The 10,879-nt window shown below is 38.6% G+C and overlaps 1 pseudogene; it reads right to left on the minus strand.

The window, feature by feature from the left end:
* Window positions 1-4,115: 4,115 nt before the first annotated feature.
* The window catches only part of LOC116893272, a 9,427-nt pseudogene continuing 2,663 nt past the window's right edge, over window positions 4,116-10,879 (minus strand).

Here is a 10,879-nt window from a genome sequence, read left to right on the forward strand (position 1 = left end):
CCCACTCACAGAGACACCGAAAGGGAGATCAATGCAATAAGCAAGAGATTTATTGATCCAGTGCACTGGAGTAGTTCTGCAACTGGGGCAGAGGCAACCCTGAACAATAAAAGCACACACTTTTTATACGTTTTCAAGTTATAGGTTTTAGGTTACAGCATGAGTTGGTTATTTCTCATTGGTGTGGCTTATTACCTTTTGAATTCATTGGTGGCCTCCTATTATCCTTTGAACTCATTGGAGGCCATTGTTGGAGAGATATCTTTGGCAGGCAGAGGGGGTAGTGAAGGATCCTGCCCAACTACGATTAGCTCATTCATGAGGATGAGGGACTGCTAAGGGCAGTTAGCTCATTTCCTGGAACAGGGTGATATCCTAAATTCTTCGGACAGTGTGTTAAAATCCCAGTCACCTGGCCTGGTGTTTCCCTAAGGCAGTCTTTGTCCTTAAAGTTTGAATCTTATAATACCTGAACATGTAAACAAGGATACACATACATCAGTACTTCATTTAAATGTGCTCATGTGTGTGTGTGTTTGTGTGTGTGTATGTGTATGTGTGTTCATGTGTGTGTGTGTGTGTGTGTGTGTGAATGTTTGTGCATGTACACTATAAGTATTTGTAGATACTTTTTAGAATGGGATATGTCTTTTTCCGTGGGTCAAAGCTAGTGTTGGTCCCACCTAGAATGCACTACCCCATGCTTTAGCAAACGCCATTCCTACAAGTCCAGCCCTAAAACCCTAATGGCATTATGACCCATGAAGACCACACAGAAAAGAACTTCAAGATTGAAGAGGGCACTAATCCCCTTTGCTTATTAAAAACTACATATGAAGTCCTAAATATCACCCATAATAATTTTATTGTTAGCTTTGTTTAAATGTTAAACACCTTTATTATGATGGCATCACTTATAATTACTCAGTTGCTGAATCTACATAAGCAAATAACTGTCGATGGCAGCAAATAGAACCTGCAATCACTTAAAGGACAAGGGGTTATGTTTAGGCCAAAAAAAAAAAACCCCAAAAACCAAAACAACAACAACAACAACAAAGAACAAAAAAAACCCTACAAACAAACAAACAAACAAAAAACCCTCCAAAAATATTCTTGCCTTTGTATCCAGACTATTCCTTGGGTTTAACACAATGGGTACAATTTAATCATGTCAGAGAATGGCATAGTTCTATGCGCATGTGCTAGGGATTTCAGTGTAGTCGACCATATTTTGAAGTTTAGTACATTAATCCCTTGGAATTTATGGATGGGAGTAATGTGTATACATGTTGGGTTAGAGTCATTGTTGATGCAAATGTACTGCAGGTACTCAAGAGTTATATTATAGTGGTTCAGTTCAGTGTGTGTTCAAACCTGTCATTATTCTCCCATACACTAGTTCCAATCCTCTTCAGTCTTCTTACACTATTCAATACAATTTAAATATCAACTAACTGTTCTACCATGTTGACTTGGGAATAACAAAAGAAAAACTACACATGTTAAGTCAGAGGCAATTAAAAAATTTAAATTATTATTAATGGGTATATATGATAGTGAGATTCTGGTTGTTAGAGCTTGGGTGTAGAGATTCAATTAATATCTACTGGAAATGGCCTGAGGTTTCTGAGGATCCTACATAATTGGGACCAGACTTACGTGATGCTTTCATCTTCCTTTCCCATTCCCACAGCAAGATAAGGCAACAGTAATGACTTGGCAGTACTGACGTTGAGAAAATCTGCTTTATAAATAAACTTGGTAGATTTAGAATAAAAAAGATGATGTAGGATGTCAGAGCCAATGAGTTAAACCGGGAACAAGGATCTGGCTCAAGCTTCAGATGCCACGACTTACTTACTCAGTTTATTATCTTGGATAATGCACATGACTTCTCTGGCTATTATTATCACCTACAACAACATAATCAAATTTTCCTTGTAACATTGTGTGTGTGTGTGTGAGTGTGTGTGTGTGTGTGTGCATGTGCCACGTCATGTGTGTGGAGGTCAAAGAACAATATACAGTAATCAGTTTTCTTATCAGGTGGTCTGCGGAAAAGAGCAGGCACGTTTTATCTGCTGAGCCACCTTACCAGCTAATGTTACACACTCCTTGGAAGTAAATTAGTAAATATCGTTCATGCTTTTGTTTGTAAATGTATGTGAGTGAATACACACATGCATATGAGTGTATTATGTACTTACATATGGAAATTTGTCTCTGCCTATTTAGTTCTGGGTTATAGGTACATGCTACTAGGCACAACTGTTTTTTGCTTTTTGGTTTTTGGTCTTTTTTGGGGGTGTGTGTGTGGTTTTTTTTTTGTTATTTAAGTGTGAATCCAGGGGATGAAACTGAAGTTCATTGAGCAACTGAGCCATTTTCATGTTCTCCACAACATCTAATGTTCACTTAATGTTCACAAGCAGCTAGGAGATCAAGAAAAAGTCTGCATGCGCTGTTCATATCTCAGAAGGGTAGAACATACATACACATGACAGATAATCACACTCCATGCACATAAAATGGTGTATTAATATCATTGCTGCTTTGATAACAAGGACACTAAGAAAAGGAAAGCCCAAAGGATAAAATTCAGGACTTCTAAGCAGTCAACTTAACTTATTCTATTGAAGCAGATAGATTAGAAATCCAAGACTAGTTTTGATAACACAATGAATAGAGACGTAAAACATGTATCAAAAAAAAGGGGTTGCAATACCCAGTAAGATGTTAGCCTAGTATAGATGAGGACCTGGATTATATCCTCACAATGGGAGAAAAAAGAGCCAAGTGATCATAAAATATCCACATATATTATTGTTGTTCAAGATTTTTTTATAGACACAATATTACTCTTTAGATCAAACTCACGTAGAACCCACTTTGTATGTAGTCCAGACTAATTTCAAATGCTCAGATAACTTCCTGTGTCAGTTCTCTGAGTGTTGAGGTTATAAGCATGGTACACTATATCTGAATCAGTTTAATTAATAATTTTTATTCCTTATGAAAACTGTGTCACGAATTGTAGGCCTGTCCTACACTTGAAAATAAGCAGTCATGACCCCGAGTTTCTCATCTGTGTGCATTATCAGAGAATTTGGATTATAGGCATGTACCACTATACTCAGTTTTATATGATGCTGAGGAAGAAATCTTTTACATGTACAGTTCAGCAGGCAATACTCTGTAAATTGAACTTCTTCCTGGATCCCTGTACATATGAACTGATACAATATTTCTACTACTTCATATCCACCCATCTATCTGTCTGTCTGTCTATCTATCTATCTATCTATCTATCTATCTATCTATCTATCTATCTATCTATGTCTACTATAATTAAGAAACATACTCAGGCATGGAGGCACATGCCTTTCATTCCAGGACTATGGAGACAGGCAGATGGATATCATAGTTCCAAGCTCAGTACAACTATATAGTAAGATCCTGTCTCAAAACAATTAACACAAAATAAATAATAAAAAGATGAAATAGCATATATTTAAAACAGTCAATTTGGGGCTCAAGGTGGCATCTATCAGACTGGAGAGAATTCATTGGTTAATTTAAGAGTGCTTATGTTTCTCCTGATATTAAGAATCTGGATCCCAGAACCCACAGTTATTTAAGTATACTTCCAGGGAATCTGATGACCTCTTCTGACCACTGATGCCATTTTGACATGTGTGCATATTAGGAGATAGCCACATACACACAAAATAAAAGTAAACATTTTAAAAGTGGAAGCTATTGCCAAAAGAGGTGAATTCATTTTTTATATATGTGTGTGTTTTTGTACACACATAAACATATATATGGACATCTGTATGTCCATATATATGCCCATATATATGTACATATACATATACATACACACACAGACACACACACACACACACTGTTGAGTCTGTTTTGGTTGTTTGTGTGTATGTGGTTTCTAGACTGAACACTTGGCATTGCACAACCAGTAAGAGTGAGTTTTGAATCTGTCTATATGAGTCACCAATGCACAGGGAGAGGTTCTGAAAATGGGACAGAAATAAAGATAATGAATAGACTGACATGTACCTCTGGTCCATCCTTTCATTTAGGACATTTTGGATTCAGATAGATAAGTCTTTCAGTGCAGAACCATGGTTTAAGCAGTAGGCAGCAACAATAAAATCATAATAATCCTTAGCCACAATGCCAATCTCTTCCCTATGTTTTATTGTTGACTGTAGGAAGACTTCCTCTTCCATCTCAAACAGACAATAAATGAACTTCATGGTATTTACTTTTAGTTCAGTGTCCAATAGAATTTCCAGCCACTGAAACAATTCTTACTTTAATTGCTGAGACAACTGGTAGCCAAACATTTCTTCCAGGTTTTTTGTGTTCCAATTCATGTAAAAGGCCAAAAATGAAATAGCCCCCAGCCACCCAAATACACCATCTTTTGACCTTCTTTAGAAAAGAAAACAGTAGATCTTCTACATGGTGAACATCCTAACTAGGGTGGTTCATGTGGGTCTCTACCAGATAAAACATGGCAGCACAGAACTCCTGGCCAGAATATGTAAGAATTTTCAGACTCCCTGCTCTGTTCAAAAATTCCAATGGCCAACAGTGTAGGGATGTCAGAGTCCATGATTCTATTTCTCCTGAGAGTCTCATAACTAAACACAGGTGTGTCAGTCCACATGCCCGCCACAGCTAGAAAATACAAGCCTTGCAGCTGGTGTTGGCTTTTTTTTTACTTGGATATTGGAAATTTTGGGGAATGAACAAATTGAAGATGTGAGTAGTATACAGGGAGGTGTTACATCAGCAGATGGAGACTGGATCTTTTACCTTCTCTATCTCATTTTTAAGACAAGTAGCTACCATACAGCAGACCACAGGGGCCTAACATACAGTGAACAGCTGCTCATTTTCTCTTATGAAACTGAAGGCCTCCAGGGCTCTCTTCTATCTTGGAACAAGGTGTGGAAATACATCTTAATATCGCTTTCCTTGAATCCAGTTATTGTTCTCACATTTGTGTACTCAATCCAGTCCTTCAATTCCTCAAAAACCTCAAAATTAGCTGAGATGAGGAGAGATGATTCGGGGACTATCATCTTCCTGAAAAAACTGCTCAGCAGTTTGGTTGCTCTCTATGCAGCTGTCACACAGCTTTGACTTCTGTTTGGTAAAACCCCATTCCATCCCTTCTAAACTGTCAATGATAAATAAGAGTTTCTCAGGTTGGAATAGGATTTCTTCCATGTGCCACTCTCTGGAGATCAGTTAAGTCAGGCTTGCTGTCTTCAATTGTTTCACATCTTGACAGCAGAAGTAGAAGGTGTAGGAGAATTTATTCTGAAACACAGGCCTTATGACCAATCATGAAATTTTTCAAAAGAATAGTCTTGCCAATTCCAGGAGCATCAATTGTGGCTTCCCTTCAGTTACCTTTGCAAGAAGGTTCTCAAATTGATCATATTCATCCTGGAAGAAATTCTGAATACTGATGCTGAACTTTCAAGAACAATTACAGGTCAACTTCTTAAAATGAGCTCAATATATATTTGGGTGTACTGAGTCATATTGGGAGAAAAACCACAATATATCAAATAACTCAAAAATTGAGTTAAACATTTACCCATATATAGTCTTATCTCAATATTTTCATTTCAGAATGTACACTTAAATATTTTTTAATAATGTGTTTGTGGGTTCCTCTGGAAGGCAGAGTTGTTAAATATACCCAGAGCTGGATTACTGTTGTCTTATGAGCAGTTCCACATTGGTGCTGGGACTTGAACTCAGGTTCTTTGCAAAAGTGAGGCATACTTCTAGCCACTGAGCCATTTCTTTGCCCCCTTATGATGAATGTTTGTAGAAGTCTGTGGGCCCAGAACAATGCTAGTTAATGTGCAAAAATTTTCACTGGCCCTGGAGCAGAGTTGCACTTCTCTGTGTGTCATGAATGTTATACCGTTAAACGGTCATGTGCTGTTTCAGAAGCTGGCACTTGAAGAGAGGTTGTCCCTTTACCCCATTTCAGACCAAATCATGTTACCAACAGTGCCTTCTTGTATTCTTGTCAGGGAATGGATTGAGCACTAACTCTGCAACAGAAAGGGAAGAGAATAAAACAGCTCAAGAGTAATCCTTGAGATCACCTACATTATGAACTATTTCAAGCAGATTTTTATAACAGGTTACCTCAGAATATAAAAGGACCTGGAATGAGTAATAAAGCTGGCATTAGAATAATGTAAAACTCAGCCACTGGAGAGATAGCTCAATTGGGAGTTCCAACTAGCTCCCCCTTCCCAATCTGGTTTCTGCTGGATTTTGTGAGATGATGATGATGTTATGAGAGCCTGATTTGGGTATGTAACCTTCCTAACATTATTTGTTTTTCAATTGGAATGTCGCTTTAGAGGATAATCTCTGCTTTGCATGGGGACTCCAGTTGTTCCTCTCTCTCTCTCTCTCTCTCTCTCTCTCTCTCTCTCTCTCATTTTTATTGGATAATTTTTATTTTACATTTCAAATGCTTTCCCTTTTCCCAGTTTCTCCTCCAGAAACTCCTATCCAATTCTCCCTCCCCCTGCTTCTATAGGGTGCTCCCCTATGCACTCACTTCATTCCCACCACCCTGCCCTGGCATTCCCCTATACTGGCGCATCAAGCCTTCACAGGGCCAAGGGCCTCTCCTCCCATTTATGCCAGACAAGACCATCCTCTGCTATGTATGTGACTGGAGCCATGGGTTCCTCCATGTGTAAATTTTGGTTGGTGGTTTTAGTCCCTGAGAAGTCTAGGAGGTCTGGTTGGTTGATATTACTGTTCTTATTATGGGGTTACAAACCCCTTCAGCTCCTCCAACCCTTTCTCTAACTCCTCAATTGGAGACCCCTTGCTCAGTTCAACGTGGCTGAGATCACCCACCTCTGTATTTGTCAGGCTCTGGCATAGCCTGTCAAGATAAAGGCTCCTGTCAGCAAGCATTTCAGGAGACTGAAGAAAAGGCCCTATCAATTTCTCCCAGAAGTTATGAAGGCCAAATTTGATGCTGCTTTCTATGCATCTATGTATCTATTTATGTGTCTATCTAGGCATCTATCTAGATATCTAGTTATCTAGATATCTCTATCTGTCTATCTATCTATCTATCTATCTATCTATCTATCTATCTATCTATCTATCATCTATACATCTATCCTACATACATACCATTTATTTCTATCATTTGCAAATTATTATTTTACTTTGACTTGCTGTGTATTAAATAAACATATGAAAAGCATGACTTTCATAGATAATATGCTGGACCATATAGTATTCTCTGTTGTGTGCAACTGCTTTACTGAGACAACAAAAATAGCAACAATGTATGTCGGACTGCATGGCTCTCCAAACTCTAACATCAGTGTCCGTTAACTCCTGCCACATACTCAGATGTGCACACCTAACAGTGTAATTATTTATGGCTGGCATAACAGCAGAAAACTAAAAAATGGCATTACTATTAACATAAGATTGACTGCATATTAATGAAAACAGGTAGTGTCACACTGATATTAAAAGTATAGAATAATGGGACTAGAAAGAAGCCTCAGTAGTTAAGGGCATTGGCTACTCTAGAAGATGTTCTGAAAATGGTTTCTAGCACACATATCTGTTGTCTTACAGTGCCTATGCACATGACGCCTCTCTAGAAGGCCTGGCCTCTGCAAGCACTGCACTCACACACAAAGCCCTGCACACATTCATGCACATGTGCAATTTTTGAAATGATACCTTAAAATTTTTTCAACTTATATAAGCTAGGGCGAGGGAGTGGAGAGGAGAGAAGGGAGAATCACAGTGGGGAAATACTATAAGCAAAACACAATGACATACACACACACACACACATATACATGCATACATACATACATACATACATACATACAAATTAAACATTGAAGCATTTCGTATTCCAAGTATAACAGTTAATTTTTAAAATATGCTCAATAATAATAAAAGGTAAGTTGACCAATTAGGGAAACAGTAAAAGCAAGGCAAATTGTATACCTTCATAAAAGGTCTCAACTAAATTTAAGAATCACTAGATGTGGGCCAATGAGATGTCTTAGGGCATTTGTAACAAGGCCTGAGGTTCTCAGTTTCTTCCATAAGCCTCACAGGACAGAAGCAGAATTAACTCAGAAGTTTTTCCTCTGATCTCCATTTGTGTACCATGTCATGCAAGTGTGCATATGTGTACATATCAAGATATGTGTAAGAAAGGTCAAAAGGAGCCAACACTGATTTTGATATTGATGAGAAATAGATGCACAGGGGAAGGAGAGCATAAGGTCAGTTAGAAACAAAATCCAACCTATAGCCAAGAAAAGATAAAAAAAGAGAGATACACAGAACATTGTATGGAGATGTAATATGTGAAGTTCAAGAGATGGCTCAGTGGTTAAAAGCACTCAGAAGACCTGGGTTTAGGTCCAAGCATTCCCATGGTAGCACACACCTTCTGCAGGTCTAATACCAGAAGAACTGATGTCCTCTTCTGGCCTCCAGTGGCACGGCCACACATGACACATATATGCGGGTACTCTAATATACACATAAAGTAGTTTTCTAATAGTTCTCATACATATTTTGACCATGATTTAAAGATTTAATATGTGTGACTGGAATTCCAAAATAGGGTGGGATAGAAAGAACAACACAGAGACAATGTTTAAACAAATATAGAATGAAGGGTAAAGAATATTTTCTAGTCAAAAATGTAAGATTATCAGTGAATCCTAGCATAATGAGCAAAGGAAAATGAAAATGAAAATTATCATAGCAAGATACTGAAACCTCAAAGACAAAAATATACATTAAATCTTAAAGCATCCATGGTATCATCTATCAGAATAACTAAAACTATGACTTTTAGGATCATAGTGTTTATGAAACATGACTTGTCTTTTATAATCTTTTGTTGTTAAAGCAACAATGAAGACTAAGAAATCTTATTACATACTGTATTATGTAGCTATTCCAAGTACATACTTGATATGTATGTGGGGTGTTGAGAGGGGGAGGAGTAGAGTGCACATGCATGTGGACACCAGAGGTTCACACTGGGTATTTTCCTCAGCTGCTATTTGCTTAAAAAAAGATTTATTTTCTTTTAATATGGGTGAAAGGGTGCTTTTGTTTGCATTCATGCATGTGTACCAGATGTGTGCAGTACCCTCAAAGAATAAAAGAGTGTGCTGAATCCCCTGAAACTGGAGTTACAGATGGTTGTGAACCACTAGGTAGATTCTGGAAACAAGTCGAGTTCTTCAGTAAGAACCAGCATTCTTAAACACTGAATCATCTCCTCAGGAGGTCCATCTCATTTTTTGAGACAAATTTTTTTCAGCTAGCTCAGAACTTGCAAACTAGCTGACCAGACTGCTATCATGCCTTGATTGTATATGGTTGCTGAGATCAACCATCAAGGCAGATTTTCAAGTTTACACAGCAAGTACCTTGCAGACAAAGACATCACCCTAGATTCCATAAATATGATTTTTTACAGATGTCTTTGCTTGTTGCTGCCCTAAATCCTCAGTTCTACCATTGTATTCTAGAGTTAAAGCTCAAGTTTAGATTTGAGGAGAACATTAATAATGTCCTGTGTAGTAATTTAATCATCTAGGTTAGGGTTGTTACCCTTATATATTTGAATACACAGACTAGAACTAACATGTATACATGAACCTGACTCCTTCCTCAGGGAAAATTATGTGCCATGACACTTTCTGTCCCTAAGGTAGATGGGCATAAGAACAGCTGTCAAAAACGTGACACAAACCTCACTATCTTTTTTTTTTTTTTTATTAACTTGAGTATTTTTATGTACATTTTGAGTGTTATTCCCTTTCCTGGTTTCCGGCAAACATCCTTCCTCCCCCTTCCTTATGGGTGTTCCCTCCCCAGCCTCCCCATTGCTGCCTCCCCGACAGTCTAGTTCACTGGGGGTTCAGTCTTAGCAGGACCCAGGGCTTCCTTTCCACTGGTGCTCTTACTAGATATTCATTGCTACCTACCAGGTCAGAGTCCAGGGTCAGTCCATGTATAGTCTTTTAGGTAGTGGCTTAGTCCCTGGAAGCTCTGGTTGCTTGGCATTGTTGTACATATGGGGTCTCAAGCCCCTTCAAGCTCTTCCAGTTCATTCTCTGATTCCTCCAACGGGGTCCTGTTCTCAGTTCAGTGGTTTGCTGCTGGCATTCGCCTCTGTATTTGCTGTATTCTGGCTGTGTCTCTCAGGATCGATCTACATCCGGCTCCTGTCGGTCTGCACTTCTTTGCTTCATCCATCTTGTCTAATTGGGTGGCTCTATGTGTATGGGCCACATGTGGGGCAGGCTCTGAATGGGTGTTCCTTCAGTCTCTGTTTTAATCTTTGCCTCTCTCTTCCCTGCCAAGGGTATTCTTGTTCCCCTTTTAAAGAAGGAGTGAAGCCTTCACATTTTGATCATCCGTCTTGAGTTTCATTTGTTCTAGGCAACTAGGGTAATTCAAGCATTTGGGCTAATAGCCACTTATCAGTGAGTGCATACCATGTATGTCTTTCTGTGATTGGGTTAGCTCACTCAGGATGATATTTTCCAGTTCCAACCATTTGCCTACAATTTCTTAAAACTCGTTGTTTTGATAGCTGAGTAATATTCCATTGTGTAGATGCCACATTTCTGTCCATTCCTCTGTTGAAGGCATCTGGGTTCTTTCCAGCTTCTGGCTATTATAAATAAAGGCTGCTATGAACATAGTGGAGCACGTGTCTTTTTATGTTGGGCATCTTTTGGGTATAAGTCAAAGATGAGCACATGTACTGAACGAAGCATACTGA

This window comes from Rattus rattus, chromosome 2 (assembly GCF_011064425.1).
Source record: "Rattus rattus isolate New Zealand chromosome 2, Rrattus_CSIRO_v1, whole genome shotgun sequence".
NCBI lineage: Eukaryota > Metazoa > Chordata > Mammalia > Rodentia > Muridae > Rattus > Rattus rattus.